Source organism: Mesocricetus auratus, unplaced genomic scaffold, assembly GCF_017639785.1.
Source record: "Mesocricetus auratus isolate SY011 unplaced genomic scaffold, BCM_Maur_2.0 Super-Scaffold_100008, whole genome shotgun sequence".
In the NCBI taxonomy this organism is placed as follows: Eukaryota; Metazoa; Chordata; class Mammalia; order Rodentia; family Cricetidae; genus Mesocricetus; species Mesocricetus auratus.
In genome coordinates this window covers 23,998,931-24,017,784 of record NW_024429192.1, presented here as the reverse complement: position 1 = coordinate 24,017,784, position 18,854 = coordinate 23,998,931, and the positions used below count along the sequence as shown (strand labels likewise).

Below are 18,854 nucleotides of genomic sequence, written 5' to 3'. Positions count from 1 at the left end.
GATAGCAGGGATTAGCCTCAGGGTTGAGTAGAAGGTTCAGGTTTTACTAATGCATTGAATGGAAGTTTGGCCTTAATAAGAACAACAGAAGAGTGAAAGAAGATCTGCTACACAAAGAAATGGGAGGAATATTAAATAAGTCTCAGACTATTTGTGTTGGAACGTGAAAACAACACGGAATAGCCTCATTTCCTATATTCTTTCCCATCATCATGGGTTTAGCAGTAGCATAGGCTCCTTTAAATTACAGATTTTCTTGAGTACTGAAGTCCACATGAACAAAGAAACAAAAACATTGGCATGTATGTTAAAAAGACATCCTTAAATGCCAGCTCCAATGCCTGCAAATCAATGTTGGGCTGAGTGAAACTGTGTTAAAACCAATGAATATGAATAAAAGTTCATGGCAATTGATGCAGGAGTAGATTTCAGTTGTGATTTCATGTGCTGGCATCTATGTGGAGTTTTAGGTACATTCTTGTATTTGATCACTGAGCATTTTCAGAGTAAGAACAATTCTATTATTCCTTTGCCTACTCTGTACTCTGCTTTGTTGCAGAATACATCATTTGTGTTGTTGTTTTTCTTTCAGAAAAAGAGCCTAGTGCTGCAGTAATGGACTATTTATATCATTTGACTCATCTCAGAGAGTAGGGTATTTATCGCGTGCGCGTGCGCACGTGTGTGTGTGTGTGTGTGTGTGTGTGTGTGTGTGTGTGTGTGAAGGTTCTGTTGATTCTGGTCGTCTCTGATTGTTCTCTGATGCTAAAGATATTCTGTAATTCCAGGATACCTTTGAGGTTATGGTCATCAGTTGCGGGGTCCTAGGAACCATCAAACCAAAGCTTCTGGATGAGAGAACTCAGTGAGTACATTCCTTAGTGTTTTTGTGAGTGGCTAAATTTTTATATGATCAAAATGTGTATCCGTGCTTCTCTGCTGTTTAATTATAGGGCCAAGAAATAGGCAGACACATTGAAGCAGCATTCAAGTTAGCAGGGAAAAAGCTAGGGGGATTATTACAGACGTCTGGATGGTGTCCTCAATTCCCCTGTAGTTATTGAATCTCAGCTGTCTGCAATCAAGAACTGAGTCACAAAATCGCTTGTATTGTGTAGCTATTTCAGTTTGACAGACTGCCTTTCAGCATGGAAATTGTGAACAATGCACCAGGTTTTTAAATTTCTAGAAGAAAAAAACACATTTAAATGCAGCTAGAACTTTAGTTATAATAGCACTAAGTATAATTCTACAAAAATATTTTAATAATTATATGAATTTTCAGTAAAACCTCATTAAGTTGAAAAGTAAGGTGCAAACTCCCCTACCACAAGCAGATTTTAAACTAACTGTATTCACATAAACCAATAATTTTATCAAAGGAAAGTAGGGGAATTACTTTGTATAATATACAATTTGGAAAAAAAAGATACCCGATTAATTAGGCATTTCTGAAAACAGCCAAAATATTCTACCACTTATTCTGCTAAAAATGTTTTACTGAGTCGCCATTTTCCTGATACAAAAATTCAAATTTGCAAATGTTTATGTTTACTTTATGTGTGTTTGCATATGACTGTATGCAAGTATTTTATATTTTGCTCATTGGCACATATTGACATTCACGAGAAGGATGCAACGCAGATCAGAGAGATACAGGGGAACGTTTATCTTGATTATTTCCATCAGCATTGAAAATGTCCTTGCCTATGCTCTCTTAAGAAAAGTTTTGGGGAAATCTATGAAAGGAAGCCTCAGTGCTTTTGAAATGCAGCTCCTTTACCATTCAGACAGTATGTTTCCTTTACAGCTTCAAAAATGTAGCAAACGCGTTTTGAAAGACTATTGCATGCTGATGGCTTGGGAAGGCAGCAAGGGCTGGAGGATTTCTGATCATGAATGCCATCAGAACGAATAATCTGTTACCATTCTAATCTCAGCCTAATGGGATAGAGTTACTGTTCTTCCTTTTTATCCTTGTTTTTCTGTGAAATCACTAAAAGGAAGCTAAAATGTTCTGTGTTTTTCACTTTTTTTTAGCTCAATTCAAAAAATACATAGTTTACAAATTAGCATTTTGGATTAGAGGTTTTTCTTTTTACTTGTCTCAAGTGGCTTAAAAAAAGTCTCTCACCCTCCTCCCCATTTAGTTTGTAGTTTCTTTCATCTAGCCAAGGACAGTTGAAATAAATCAAAAGTTATCTCACCCAGGAATTAACTGAAGTAAATAAACAAACAAGCAAGGCTAATAATTAGGCAACTCACTGAATAGGTGAACCAGGTAAAGAAGGAAAGAAATTATTCAAGTTCTAAACCTTTCTACTTGCAAATTAGCCAAAATCAATTGCAGCTTAAGCTTTGCCTCACCTTGATTGATTTTAAAATGGAGCACTTTGTGTTCACATTTTGGGGTGTCCTGAAGGACTTGGCAATGTGTGTCTTTTATAGCATGGTCTGCATTTAACTCTCAAAATAGCTTCTTAACAACGAGCAAACTTTACAAGAGTGTATCCTTGTTTCCCTGTCTTGAGATGGATGGCTCAGTGGGTAAAGTGCTTTCTGTGCAAACATCAGGACTGGAATTCAGATTCCAAAACTCATGGAAAAACATGGCAGGCATGATACACACTTTTGTTTTATCCGAAAACCAGGGAGACAGAGACGGGGAGCTTCTTGCCAATGCATTAGAAAGACTAGCTGGGGTTGGCAAGCTCCACATTATGCAAATGGCAATAGCTCAACAACCAGAGTGTAGAACAATTGAGGAAGATATCTGATGCCTACAGCGGACTTGTACACACACACACACACACACACACACACACACACACACACACACACAAGTGCAGCCACACATATGAAAACGTATAGTTTGATGTTAGCTGTTGGTTTACTCTATATTGCTTTTATTATATTCAGGTATGTTCCTGTTATCCCTGATCTCTCTAAGACCTTTATCATGAAGGGGTGCTGGATTTTGTCAAAGGCTTTTTCAGCATCTAGTGAGATGATCATGTGGTTTTTCTTTCGCAGTTTGTTTATATGTTGGATTACACTGATAGATTTTCTAATGTTGAACCATCCCTGCATTCCTGGGATGAAGCCTACTTGATCATGGTGGATGATTTTTCTGATGTGTTCTTGAATCCGGTTTGTGAGTATTTTCTTGAGTATTTTTGCATCGATGTTCATGAGGGAAATTGGCCTATAGTTCTCTTTCTTAGTTGTGTCTTTGTGTGGCTTGGGTATCAAGGTAATTGTAGCCTCGTAAAAAGAGTTTGGCAGTGAGCCTCCTGCTTCTATTGTGTGGAATACTTTGAGGAGTATTGGAATTAGCTCTTCTTTGAATTTCTGGTAGAATTCTGCACTGAAGCCATCTGGGCCTGGGCTTTCTTTTGTTTGGGAGACTTTTGATGACTGCTTCTATTTCATTAGGGGTTATAGGTATGTTTAGATTGTTTATCTGCTCTTGATTTAGTTTTGGCAAGTGATATCTATCCAGGAAATTGTCCATTTCCTTTAAATTTTCAAATTTTGTGGAGTACAGATTTTCAAAATATGCCCTGATGATTCTCTGGATTTCCTCAGAGTCCATTGTTATGTCCCCTTTTCCATTTCTGATTTTGTTAATTAGCATGCTCTCTCTCTGTCTTTTGGTTAGTTTGGACAGAGGTTTGTCTATTTTGTTGATTTTCTCAAAGAACCAACTCTTTGTTTCATTGATTCTTCTCAGTGTTTTCTTGGTTTCTACTTGATTGATTTCAGCCCTCAATTTGATTATTTCCTGGCGTCTGCTCCTCTTGGGTGAGTTTGCTTCTTTTTGTTCTAGAACATTCAGCTGTGCTATTAATTCTCTAATATGACTGTTCTCCAGTTTCTTCATGTGGGCACTAAGTGCTATAAACTTTCCTCTCAGCACGGCTTTCAAAGTGTCCCATAAGTTTGTGTATGTTGTGTCTTCATTCTTATTGAATTCCAGGAAGTCTTTAATTTCTTTTTTTATTTCTTCCTTTTCCCAGGGATGGTGCAATTGTGCATTGTTCAATTTCTATGGTTTTGTAGGGTTTCTGTGATTTGTGTTATTGTTGAATTCTAATTTTAATGCATGGTGGTCTGATAAGATACAGGGGGTTATTCCAATGTTTTTGTATCTGTGGAGATTTGCTATGTTTCCTATTATGTGGCCAATTTTAGAGAAGGTTCCATGTGGCACCGAGAAGAAAGTATATCCCTTTGTGTTTGGGTGGAATGTTCTATAGATGTCTGTTAAACCCAGTTGGGTCATAACTTCTATTAGTTCTTTTGTTTCTTTGTTAAGTTTCTGTCTGGAGGTCCTGTCTAGCACTGAGAGCGGAGTGTTGAAGTCTCCTACTATTAGTGTGTGAGATTTTATGTGAATTTTGAGCTTTAGTAATGTTTCTTTCATGAATGTAGGAGCCTTTGTATTTTGGGCGTAGATGTTTAAAATTGAGACTTCATCTTGATGTATTTTTCCTTTGATGAATATGAAGTGTCCTTCTTCATCTCTTTTGATTGATTTTAATTTGAAGTCTAGTTTGTTAGATTTTAGGATTGCTACACCTGCTTGTTTCTTGGGACCGTTTGATTGGAAGGTCTTTTCCCAACCCTTTACTCTGAGATGACGTCTGTCTTTGATGTTGAGATGTGTTTCTTGTATGCAGCAGAAGGAAGGGTTCTGTCTTCATATCCATTCTGCTAGTCTGTGTCTTTTTATAGGCAAGTTGAGGCCGTTGATATTGAGGGATATTAATGACCATGGATTGATGGTTCCTGTTTGTGCTTGATTTATTGTTAGTGAAGTTATTTTATGTAGTTTCTCCTCCCTTTTTCTTTTTGTGTTTTGTAAAGTGGGATTATATATTGCCTGTGTCTTTGTGAGTGTAGTTATCTTCCTTGGATCTAGGTTTCAAACTAAATGGAGAGAAACTCAAAGCAATTCCTCTAAAATCAGGAACAAGACAAGGCTGCCCACGCTCTCCATATCTCTTCAATATTGTACTTGAGGTTCTAGCTACAGCAATAAGACAACAAAAGGAGATAAAGGGGATACAAATAGGAAAAGAAGAAGTCAAGCTTTCACTATTTGCAGATGATATGATAGTTTTCATAAGTGACCCGAAAAACTCCACAAGGTTACTCCTAGAACTGATAAACACCTTCAGCAATGTGGCAGGATACAAGGTAAACTCAAAAAAAATCAGTGGCCCTATCATATACAGATGATGAAGTGACTGAGAAAGAAATCAGAGAAACATCACCCTTTACAATAGCCATAAACAGCATCAAATATCTGGGGATAATGTTAACCAAGGAAGTGAAAGACTTGTATATCAAGAACGTTGAGTCTTTAAAGAAAGAAATCAAAGAGGATACCAGAAAATGGAAAGATCTCCCATGCTCTTGGATTGGTTGGATCAACATAATAAAAATGGCAATGCTGCCAAAAGCAGTCTGCAGATTCAATGCAATCCCTATCAAAATTCCATCACAATTCTTCAAGGACCTGGAAAGAACATTAATCAACTTTATATGGAAAAACAAAAGGCCCAAAATAGCCAAAACAACCCTATACAATAATGGAACTTCAGGAGGCATCACCATACCTGACTTCAAGCTCTATTATAGAGCTATAGTCCTGAAAACAGCTTGGTATTGGCACAAAAATAGGCAGGTAGACCAATGGAACTGAATTGAAAACCCTGATTTTTAACCCACACACCTATGAACACTTGATTTTTGACAAAGAAGCTAAAACTATACAATGGAAAAAAGAAATGGTGCTGGCATAACTGGGTACTGGTATGCAGAAGACTGCAGATAGATCCATGTTTATTGCCTTGTACAAAACTTAAGTACAAAAGGATCACAGATCTCAACATAAATACAGCCACACTGAAACTTTTAGAAGAGAAAGTGGGAGATACTCTTCAACGAGTTGGTACAGGAGACCACCTCCTAAACATAACACCAGTGGCACAAACACTGAGATCGACAATTAACAAATGGAACCTCCTGAAACTAAAAAGCTTCTGTAAGGCAAAGGACACAGTCAATAAGAGAAAAAAAGGCAGTCCACAGAATGGGAAAAGATATTCATTAACCCCACATCTGAGAGAGGGCTATTCTCCAAAATTTACAACGAACTCAAGAAGCAAGTCTCCAAAACACCAAAGGATCCAATTAAACGTGGGGTACAGAACTAAATAGAGAATTCTCAAGAGAGGAGGCTAAAATGGCCAAGAGACACTTAAGAAAGTGCTCAACATCCTTAGCCATGAGGGAAATGCAAATCAAAACAGCTCTGAGATACCATCTTACTCCTGTCAGAATGGCTAAAATCAAAAAATACCAATGACAGTTTATGCTGGAGAGGATGTGGAGAGAGGGGAACACTCCTCCACTGCTGGTGGGAGTGCCAACTTGTACAGCCACTTTGGAAATCAGTATGGAGATTCCTCAGGAAAATGGGAATTAACCTACCACAAGACCCAGCAATTCCACTCTTAGGCATATATCCAAATGAGGCAAGTTCATACAACAAGGGCATCTGCTCCACTATGTTCATAGCAGCATTATTTGTAATAGCCAGAACCTGGAAGCAACCTAGATGCCCCTCAACTGAAGAGGGGATAGAGAAAATGTGGTACATTTACACAATGGAGTATTACTCAGCAGAAAAAAGCAATGGGATCTTGAGATTCGCAGGTAAATGGATAGCACTGGAAGAAACCATCCTGATTTGGGTAACCCAGTCGCAAAAAGACAAACATGGTATGTATTCACTCATATATGGATTTTAGACATGGATCAGGATAGTGCCAGTCTGCACTTCCACTGATAGAGAGCCTGGGAAACAGGAAAGAACCTAAAAGATATGCATAGTACCCAAGAGAAGAGGATTGAGACAAGATCCTCTGAATGGATGGGGAACACGGCAAGGGGTGGGGGAGAGTCGGAGCTGGGAAGAAGAGAGGGGGAGAAGAGGAAGAGAGAGTAGGTCATGGGGGAAAGGAAGGTTGAGTGGGGGTGTAGAATAGGGGGAAGTGGGAATCATAGCTTAGAAGACAGATCAGGCACCAGAGTGACCTCTAGTGATCTAAAGGAATGACACCAATTGGGAAGCTAAGCAATAGTGGAGAGACCACCTCGAATGCCCATTCCTGATAATGAACTTGATATCTATAACCATATGGGAGCCTTCATCCAGTTACTGATGGAAGCAGAGGCAAATGCCCACAATTAAGCACTGAACTGAACCCAAGCAACCCAGTGACAGAGAGAGAGGAGTGATGAGCAAATTGACAAAGAATAGGCTGGCAAAACCAGCAGAGACAGCTGATCTGAACAGGGGAGACCCCTTGGACCCCAGACTGACAGCGGGAAGGCCAGCATGGGACTGTTCTGGACCCCTCCCCCCTAATGTGAGTGTCAGTGAGAAGGTCTGAGCAACCTATGGGTCCCTGAGCAGTGGATCAGTGTCTATCCCTGGAATACAAACAGTTATCGTGTGCCCATAGCACAAAGAGGGATGCTCTCTCAGCCTGGACTCTTAGGGGAGTGCCTGGACCCTACCCTGAGTGAAATGACAGACTCTAGATATCCCCTATATCTAGGAATTGGCAATAGGGTGGGAGGCTGGGGGGAATGGGGGAGTGCGGGAGGAGGGGAGAGAGAGGGAACTGGGATTGACATGTAAAACAAGCTATTTAAAATTAAAATAAAAAATTAATAAAAAAGAAAACATATACACATTCATTATCATTGCACACACAACCCAAAGACAAAAAAATATATATATATGATTTAGATTTTGTTTTGCAAGTCACATAGTGGTTTATGTATCCTTGCAAAAGCATCCTTCACTCCCACAAAGAAGGTAAGAAACAGCTTTTTTTTCTGGAGCCAAATATGAGTGATTATGGCCAAGTAATACAAATTCAGCCTAGCCAAAATTCCAAATTCAAGCACAATGATGATTTCATGAAGTTTCTATAGTAGTACAATAGAGAAAGTCATACGTTAAAGTACATTTGAAATACACTGGTGGAAACATCAAGCGGATGGTTTACTACAAAGCTCAGGAGTCTCTACTGCAGACCACAGATGGGGACAATATTCTTAGGTGTTTTGGTTGGTGGAAAGTAGTGGTTGTACTACATTCCAAAATATTTTATCTGTTAATTTTAAGGATATTTGATCAGAAATTAAAATGGGCAAGGAATGACAATTAAGGAATAAACATAGCACCTTAATAAATTAAAGATAGACTCTGGCCCCACAGCATTCCAAATGCTCCACCATAGTTGAAGTTTTAAGCAGTTAATTATTGGTATAGGTGGAAGGTGTATTTCTTTCCAAGAATTTTAATTCAAAGATATTCTAATCTGTAATTGATTTTATCTGATTCCCTCAAGACAGAGAATATTATTTTTTTAATGTTAGGATTGAAACAGTCTTTAAAAGGGTAAAAAATGTGTCAAGATATAATTAAGTCCTAAATTTGCCAGAAATTGGATTAGAATAAAGAATGATTGGTTGTGTAATCAAAGGATAGAAATTTGCACAGAGTTACGAGGACAATAATTGTAATCTTGAACAAATTTTGTTTCTACTATCATTTCCTTTATGATTGTGATTTTTGTCTTTAGGGACGATGATAAGTTAGGCCTTTGAATACTTGACAAAAGCTAGGATGATCTGGGGGTAGGGAGGCTCAGTTGAGGAAATGCCTCCATGGATTGGCCTATAGTTTAGTCTGAGAGATATTTTCACGATTAATGGTTGATACTGGAGGGCAAGGCTCACTATCCTTGGTGCTGGCCATGAGCAGATAGTACAGGGTTGTATAAGAAAGCAAATTGAAGGAGCCAGCAGGAACAATTCAGGAAGTATCATTCATCCATGGTCTCTGATTCAGTTCCTGCCTCCAGGTTCCTATCTTAAATTCCTGCCCTGAATTTTCCCACTGATGGAATGTAAAATTTCAGATAAGATAAGCCCATTCCATCCCAACTTGCTGTTGATCATTTTATTTATCATAGTAACAGCAAGCAAGCCAGGATAATTGGATTTTTAAAGATTATTTTTATGTTTTTATTTAAGTTAGAAACATGCATGCTTCAAATGTCAATCCCAGCTAACCAAACTTCTCCCTCCCAGGCCTACTCACACCCCCCAATCCTCCACCCAATCCCCACACCATTCCCCAGGGAGGGTGAAGCCCTCCTTGGCGGGATCTCCAGAGTCTGTCATTTCATCCAGGGCAGGACCTAGGCCCTTCCCCATGTGTCCAGGCTGAGAGAGCATCCCTCCATGTGGAATGGGCTCCCAAAGTTCATTTATATGCCATAGTGAACACTAATCTACTACCCAAGGCCCCAGAGATTTCTGAGGCCTCCTCACTGACACTCCATTCATGGAGTCTGGATCAGTCCCCTGTTGGCCTCTCAGGCATCAGTCTGGGATTCAAGAGCTCCCCCTTATCTGGTCAGCTGTCTTTGTCGGTTGCACCAGTAAGGTCTTGACCCCTTTGCTCATCACTCCTCCATCTCTGTCACTGAGTTCCAGGGAGTCAGTTCAGTGTTTAGCTGAAGGTATCTATCTGTCTCAGCTTCCATTAGTCACTGGATGAAAGTTCTAGGATGGCATATAAGGTAGTCATCAACCTTATCATCAAGGAGGGGCTATTAGTATAGTCCCTCCCCTAATGTTTAGTTTTCCAGTTGGTGTTATCCTTGTAGATCACTGGAGATCTCACTAGTGTCAGCTCTCTCCTCAAGCCTATAATGACTCCATCTATTATGGTATCTCTCATCCTGCTCTCCTCTATTCTTACCTCGACTCTACCTTCCTGTTTCTCCATGCCTTCTTCTGCCCTCCTCTTATCCCCTTCTCTTTTTCCTGGTTCCCTCTCACCTTCCCCTATGTTCCCGATCTGCCCAGGAGATCCTAGAACCTTCACCCAGTGACTGATGGCAGCAGAGAATGTTGAAGATTTTTAGTAAATGTAACCTAAGAACAGCACTGGGTACAAAAAAGTAAGGAACAAATTTCATATTTATCTCTTAAAAATTAAACTAAGGCACTTTACACATTGAGTGATTAATGAGGCATTAGTATCTACGCAAGTTATGACCCTGTCTTCTGGTACCCTTTTTCTACACACTCTATTTTCTTATGAATTGTACAGTTTATCTACAACTATCACACTTGGGACACCTATGGAAAAATGTGAGTTTTGGAATTACGCATGATACTGACACATGTAAGTGACAATTGAAGTTAAAATAGACAGAAGTGACAAGATGCCATAACATAATGTGAATGTTTATATTTTGCTTTTGTAACTTGTCACACATACACTAATTTACTAGATATAAGCCTTTTCTTCTTGATCTGAGAATATTGTTTTCCATTTCACAGAAAACATACATTCTGTATAATGGAAATGGGTCAAAGGTTAGCTGAGCTGAACTAGAAGTGTGTTACATTATTTTATCCGTTATTCACTTGCAAATATTGATAATTCAACTTTTTAAAAAATGCACTCTCTTGGCTGAACCAGTATTTTAATTTGTAAAAATTGACTGGAAAAAACATTAACAATTGGCTTCTAGTTTGCATTAGCTTGTGTTGTCAAATATTTACTCTTCTGAATCATTATCAATGTGTGTTTGCTTGTGTACAAGGCTTTGTAGGTAGTATCATTCAAAGTGGTTGTGACTTCAGTATGGCTAGTCATGTATTTTAGCCCTGTTTTCCCACTGGATAGAACCACTTGTGTCTACTCCTCTCCACTTACAAACCCAAATCTGACATCCTCAAGAGCCAGGGAAATTTCTCTCAAGAGAAATATTTTCAGCTGATCTTGTATGCTCCAAGAAAGCTCTTTGATATCCTTCGTAATAATGACTTGTAAAAACAAAGACTAAGCTGCAACTTGAAACTTCCCTTTTTTCTTGTGCAAAGTCTTTATTTATTTATTAATAAAAATCATGTCAGTTGGAAATGCTTTCTATTTTGAAATCAGAGACAAAAACCGTCTCTTTGGAGTCTAGGCACGAAGCCTCAATCAGCACTTGTAATATATGCATTTCAGGGAAGTATGACCAATTCAGACAATCTCACTACATCACAAATGAATCTTTAGCACAATTCTCTAGGGTGAGGCATGCTGATGACAGGGCCTTATACTATGACAAAGAGTTGTAGTTATGTTGCTGTACAACCCTGTTTTCTCATTGTTTGTTAGAATTATTGGACCTGCTTGAACAAATATTTTAAGACATACTTGCCTTTATGTAATTAGGTAAGACAAAATGAAAATTTGGAATATGACTACTTTCTACTGCTAAGCAAAATTTGTACAGTCTGGAAATTTGGACATCCCTGACCCAGACAGTCTTTGCTCACTGCATTATTTTCAGTGAAGACCAAAGAGCCACAAACAGATTTGCCAGCCTGAAATCCTGTATCACAAACCATCTGTGGAGAACGCTTTGGTTTCTCGGCACTCTGATATCATCCATCACATAGCCCAAGCTGGGTTCAATATCCTCCCCCCACCTCCCACTCTCTTTTCCCTTCAAAAGAAGTCTGGTGTATAAATAACGTGAAAGCAGAGGTGATGGTGGGGTGAAACAGTTTTTACCAGGAGAGTTTGTGTGAACTCCCCATGTACGTCCAATTCTTTCTGCTGAGCGGAGTGCATTTTATCAAATCATCTAAGATTGTATTTTTGTCTCAATGGCAGCTATGTGTCCTAGAAATAGAGGATCACCATGTCAGAGAACATGATGGGCAGGATAATACTTTTATTTTTGATCACTACATTTCTTTGTTATATTTTGTCTACCTGTACTCAATTTGTTCAAACACAGACTCTACTACATGAGCAGGTATTGCTTTGTCTGAGTGGAATACCCATGCTAGACCTGGCTAAAATAAGCTTTCATGACTTTACAAGAGCGGATGCGTGGCACCTTCGGCGCTATCACCTCATAGTCTAAACTCATTCGCATAATACATAATTCTTTTAATTTTTGAAAATTCTTTTAGTTTTTATACTTAGCATTTAAGTTTGTGAAATATTTGGTATCTTTCTTAGTATTGCCATTTAAGTATAGTATACACACAATGAAATGGACACATTCATCAATTCTGACACACGTATGTACCCATGAAATGTCCACCTCCAATAGCCATGTCGTTTATTTTCCCCTCTATCTCAGACAACCATTTATCTGACTTCTACTGATGCAAACTGGTTTTCGTCTTTATGGTAATCTATATCAATGAGATTAGACAGAAATCAGTGTCATGGCGGCATAACTCTACATTAGTCAATGATATAGTTCATATGTTCTTGGTCACAGTGTTATGGGTGCTGAAGCATAACTTACCTACTGATGTTATAGCCATGGTGGTGTTAGTAATGATGGTGGTTTTAACAAACCTACTTGGCTAACAGTTGTTTTTACTGACTTTCAAAACTATGGTTTCTATTTCATTTATTTTAATTTTTTGAAATTAAAATGTGATTTTATCACTTATCATTTATTCTCTTCAGTTTCTTCCCTTCAAGAAACACACACACACACACACACACACACACACACACACACACACACACACACATCCTGCTGAATCCACATGGTGTCATTTGTATGTCTGTAGTTTCAGACCTGATCCTTTGGTATTGAATACCCAATATGCAGGCTCTCCTCTAAGGAAGATTGTTTCTCCTACTCCTAATTTTCTGAGTACTTTGTCTAGGTTTGAGTCTCTATGAGATTTCCCCTTTCTGTGTTACCTTGTCTATTAATATTTCTGGAAGAAGAAACAAATGTCCTTAATGTTCAAGGTCTGTTATACCCCAATTGAGTAAAGGGTTAGGAATTTTGCTTCATGAATTTTATCAAGAATCAATATTGTACCTGAGCTTAATGGTGGATCTTTTACTTTGTTCTGTGTGCCTTCAATTGAATACCAAAACAAAACTATTTTTGCATTGTAGTATCTTAATAAGTTTTGTACGTCTGCAAATGTTACAAGCTCCATAATATATTAGTAGTTTTGCTTTAAGCAACCAATCCTTTAAACTTTAAATCATAAGAACTATCACTTACAAATTTCCATGAAAATTATGTTCAGTCCCCTTCATTTTTCTAACAGCATCTCTTAATGGTCATTCTTAGTTTCAGTAAAGTCTCATCATGCTGGATATTGATGTCATGTATCATTTTCTGCTGTGCAGCTAGGCTGATTATGATTCCTTCCAATCTTTGTGTGGCTGAAAAACAAAACCTCAATTTTACTAAAAATATAGTTTTGCTGAGATTAAATTCATTGTTGACAGCGTTTTGTTGCTTTTATTTTCTTTTAATACCGCAGAAGTATTATTTCTGCTCTCTCTTTTGGCTTAAGCTTATTCCAAAAAGAAATTTGCCATCATATTTACTGTCATCTCCCTTTACCTTATGTGCAGCTCCTCTGCTTGTCTCTTGGTCTTGTTTAGAACTTACTTGAATCCCTGTCAGCTACATCTGATGGGGAATGTCCTTCTGTGTTATATATATTTCTCTTTAATTGGTTGATTTATAAAACACTGATTTTCCAGTAGCCAGGCAGGGAGCATAGTGGGCTACTAGACGAGGAGAATTCTGAGGAGAGGATGGCATCAGGGAAATGCCATGTAGTGCCTAAAAGGAGTAACATGCCGAAGCAATATGGGTAAACCACTGCCTCATGGCAATACATAGTGTAATAGAAATGGGTTAATAATTAAGAGAGAGCTATTCAGGAGAAGCCAGAGCCACCAGCCAACAGTTTCTAATTAATATACGCCTCTGTGTATTTATTTGGAAGAAAATTGTTGTGGGATCAGGCAGGAGAGATACTGTCTACATATATCTTTGTAGTATTAATTGACTTTAGGACAAAAATTAATCATTATTTCTGCTACTATTTATTTTTTCTCACTGTCACTCTCTTTCCTCCTCTTTCATAGCAATTATGGGTTTATAATATTGCTTCAAGGTGTTCCACAACCCCTCAGTGCTCAGATACTTATTTTCAGTCTTCTTGTGTTTCATATGGTACAATTACAACTGGTATGTTTGCAGATCTAGTAATCATTTCTGTTGAAATGCATAATTTCCTATTAATACCAGTCAGTATATTTTGTTTATTCAGGCATGTATAGACGTTTGTTTTGAATATTTTGTATCCTTCATCTCTTTTTGTGTTCTCAGTCTTTCTTCTAGCAGTATGAGCACGTAGAATATGTTAGGGCTATTTAATTAGACTTTAGTAATTTTGTAATTCTTTCACAATTTCAATATCTGTATTAAATATTTTTTCATTATGTTATATTTAAATGCTTATTTTATGCCTAATTCTCTGAATTTATTTTTTGTGTGTGCAAGTTCATTTGCTTATATGTGCACATGCTTATATGTGCACATACACGTGGAAGCCAGAGGTCTAAATTAGGTGTCATTCTAAAGGTACTATCCACATCTTTTCAGTTACAATGACTCTCACTGAATAAGCTAAACTGGATGGGTGTTGAGCCCCACGGATCTGCTTCTGTCTTCTAGCACATTCAAAGATTACAAGTGGTGGAAGTAACAGTATTAAGTTTTATTTTGTTTTTTATAAGTATGAAATCATGTTCTCATGCTTCTTACAGGGTAAACACTTTTTTAATTAATTTTGATTAATTAGATGTGTGTGTGTGCAGTGATAATTAGGTCGAATATAACTCTCTGAAAGTAGGAGGTTGAAAGTAATTGTGAAAAGAACAAATTTTCACTATAAAAGTTTAAAACAGCTGCCTTTAATCCCAGTACTCTAGAGGCAAAGGCAGGTGGATCCCTATGAGTTCAAGGCTAGCCCAGTGTACAAAGCAAGTTCCAGGGCAGCCAAGGCTACAGAGAGAAACCCTGTCTTGCTTTATAAAAGAAATCAAAAGCAACAAATGGAGTTAGCTTAAAAGCATTTGGCTCTGTGTGATATTCTGGGTTAGTAAAGTCACTTCTTACCATGTAAGACTCCAAAATCCTGTGTGGCTTCTCAAGATGCTATTTCCTACCTGAACTGAAAGAGATGAAGCTTTTTTGTTTCTGAGATTCCGTTTCTTAATGTTGATCTTAGTTCCTTAGTTTCAGTCTTCTTTTCACGAAGTCTTTTTATGTGCTGATGCATCCAAGTCTATTTCCCACTTTCTCTTTTTATCTTGTTCAGTGTATCTGGTTTTATGTGTATGTCTTTGACCTACTTGGACTTTAGTTTTGTTCAGGGTGATAAATATAGATCTGTTTGAGTTCTTCTACATACAGACATCCAGTTTGACCAGCATCACTTGTTGAGGATGCAGTCTTTTTTCCAGTTGTGCTTCTTGCTTCTTTGTCAAAAATCAAGTGTCCAAATGTCTGTGGGTTTATGTCTGGGTCTTCAATTTGAGTTCATTGATCATATATGTCTGTTTTTATTTCAATACTATGTGATTTTTATTACTCTATAGTACAACTTGAAATTGGAAATGGTGGAAGCTCCAGGAGTTCTTTTATTGTTCAGAATTGTTTTGACTACCCTGGGCATTATGTTTTTCCATATGAAGTTTAGATTGTCCTTTCAAGTTGTATAAAGAATTATGTTGAATTTTTATGAAAATTGCATTGAATCTATAGTTTTGTCAGATGGCTATTTTTAGTATATTAAAAGTATAAACTGACAACAGGTTCCCATTGCTGTGGACTATACCCACACAACTCACTGAAAACCAAGAAGTCACGCTGATGACTACATGGACCCCTCTACTTTATGTTTTAGACTGTCAGGTCTTGGAATGTGCTATGCATGTTACCAAAGGAGAAATATAAACACCAACCTAGACATAAAACCTTTTTCCTACAATCTCTCCTTCCTGCAAAATATCCTAAGGAAATGGCTGCACAGTATTTGTGGGAGGAGCCAAGCAATGTCTCATCTGACTTGAGACTTACTCTTCAAGAATGAACCCATGCCTAACACTGTATGGGGAACCAAGAACCTGAAACTAGATGGTCCATAGACCTAGAGTAAAAGCAAAACACTACTGTACTTAAAAAATGGATCAATAAAAGGACTCCCGGTATTTAAAAAGTAATAAAAGAAAAAGATGAAGCCAAGCTATTTGTTTTTTCCTGAAGGAAAACCCTGGAACTCCTAGAAGAAAAGTTTTCATAGCAAAGAACCTAGGCCACAAATATGGCAGAGATAAAAGCTTTCAAAAAGACTTAAAACATCAGTGTTGTTTTAAATCAGATCAGTAGTCACAGACATGGGACACACAGACTTCCGTGTTTCCTATGAAGTTCAAAAGGCAAAGCCATAGTCAAGATGAGAGTGGCAAGGCTGTTGTCACCTTGAGGAAACATGAGAGAAAGTGCTTTGATGCTAGCCGCTGTCAAGGTCTCAGAACACCTGGTTTCAGAACAGTTCCATTCTAACTAACATCAAAAAATACTTCTTATGATACTCAAAATATTATCCATTAGATTTCACTATATTTTTCTCAGGTCCTAATGCTACAGAAAAAAGAGGAGTTTGCACACTAAGAAAAATGAAGCTGTACATACAGGCACTGTGGACCACCAAGAGACCCTAAGGGGTGTCTCCTAGGATTGGTGTTAACAGCCCAGTCTATCCTCAGGAACTAAGGATCCTTATCAGTATTAGATATGCATTCCAGACACAGATGACGATGATACTGCAGGGAAATGTCTTACATTTGCCTGGTGATTAACAGCTATTTCTTAGGCATTGATCTTAGTTTAAATGAATTGTTTCCCATCTGTAAGAATAGCAGTGCCCATAGATATGGGACCTGTTACCTTGTTCATCTCCTAAGTAGAAGTATACTTCATGGATTCAAATCCTCCACTTATTGATAGTCCTAGTAACAGGTTCATCCCTGAAGCTGGAAGAGCAGTTATAAGCCCAGGTTAGGAAAGTGGGATTAGTATTGTCAGTGATGAGGGCAAAACCTGCCAGTGCCAGTAGCAGATTAATCTATGAGGTGTGTGGATGGGCTTGTCTTTGCAGAGATTGCTCAGATGAGATTTCCTATCGGATAGAGAGGGGTGGACCTAAAAGTTACTGTCCATTATTAGTGACAGTGCACTAGAAGCTCTTCCACGTTGTTGTGAGCTTCAAACATCGAATGAGAGGTGGCAAGTCAGTCACAAACCCTCTCCAGGGGATGACCAGTAACTTTCAATCTGTTTTTATCTTAAATGCTTGCTTCCTCTCCAGAGAAACTTACAATTTTTTAAAACCTCTGAAACATGGCTTTTACCTTAAACCACTATACATTCTTGAGCCGCTTTACATATTCCTTAGGTAAGTGCTCCATAAACCATTTCTCAGTTGATGGATAGATATTTGCCTCGACTTCATTTCTTTCTGCTATAAAGATGTAATGTACTTCTAATACTTAAGCGATTCTTTCTGTAAGCTAACTTCTCATTCAAGTGATCAATGAGAGAATACCTATACTTAAAATGTTAAAATAATGGTTAAATTACTTTCTGAAAAGTTGAACTCATTTGAAATTAAGTGGTCATTGCCAGTATGGCCATATGAGAGTTTTGTGTTATTAAGTTTCCGGCTTTGACATATTTTTGTATGTTTTTCATGGAACTTCATTTCTGTATGACTTTCCTTTTCCTCTTTATCTTCTGGTGTTTATTTTGTTACTATGTGATTAGCTCCTATGGGTCAACCTCTGTGCTGGTTTCTCACAATACAACATTGAGTAGAATATTGTGATTTCAACCTTAATGGACCACAGCATCATTACAATTATGAAGGTATTCAATTGGTTATAAGTGTGAATGATTGCAATTATCCACAGGCCAAAGACACTAATATCCCAGTTTTATTATATTTTGCTTTAAGAAAAGTCTTAGTGTCTGAATAGTAGAAAAAATGTATTTGAAAAGTGATGCAAGAAACAGAATCAAGGAGTAAAAATCTGGAAGCCATTTTAATTACTTCTATTACAAATTACCTTAGAAATAACTGTCTTTTCACACCCAGCCCAGAAGTTCTAGGCCTTTTCTGGTTGGTTGCTAATAGACAACTGTGAATCTCCAATATCTTCGAAAGTTTGTTTGCTATAGAGTTCTTTTCATTTGTGTGGACAGCATGACTATTTCCTGCTAGTCTGATGAGGTCTCCTGGGCCTTGGGGCAGGACCTTAGCCCAAAGCAAGAGTCTCCTATGAATTTAACATTGGTCATACATGGAACTTAGTTTTGTTTGTTCCCATGACTCCGTCTTGTCACATTTGTGTAACTTCTTTTGTGTTACTCATTTGGAATGACCATAAAATTTTTGCTTCACTTCTCTGACTATCCTGCAGAGCAAAGACAAATTTTAAGTTATAGAATACTCATTATTTCTCATAATATGGAAAATTATAGAAAATCCGTTCACTGCTGAATGCACTCACCAATGATTGGCTCAAAGGTGACTATTATTAATATAAGAAAAGCAACTTTCTCAGACTTTGACCTTGGTCTTCTTAGCCCCTCTCACATATTGATTTTCAAACTAGCTTCTAGAGATTAATTGAGATTTCATAGAACTGACTTAAGGACTAAATGGACTTTGGTAACGATGCAAAATAAATTAAATATGGGTAAATTTCTAATCCTATTTGCACAACCTTATTTACATGTACAATTTCTAAGATTTATTTTAAGGAGTAATTTCAGTGCCTCATGTGAAAGCATGCAAAAATAGCTCCCTTAATATATGTATCTCTCTGTGAGTTATTTATATTT

The 18,854-nt window shown here is 37.7% G+C and overlaps 1 long non-coding RNA gene across 1 annotated transcript in view; it reads left to right on the top strand.

Annotated features, from left to right (window-relative positions):
• The first annotated feature begins 732 nt into the window (after window positions 1-732).
• The window catches only part of LOC121141922, a 39,745-nt gene continuing 21,623 nt past the window's right edge, over window positions 733-18,854 (top strand). The window contains exons 1-2 of the long non-coding RNA XR_005878886.1: window positions 733-865; window positions 9,964-10,058. This is a non-coding gene — a long non-coding RNA (uncharacterized LOC121141922). The remainder of the gene's footprint in view (window positions 866-9,963; window positions 10,059-18,854) is intronic.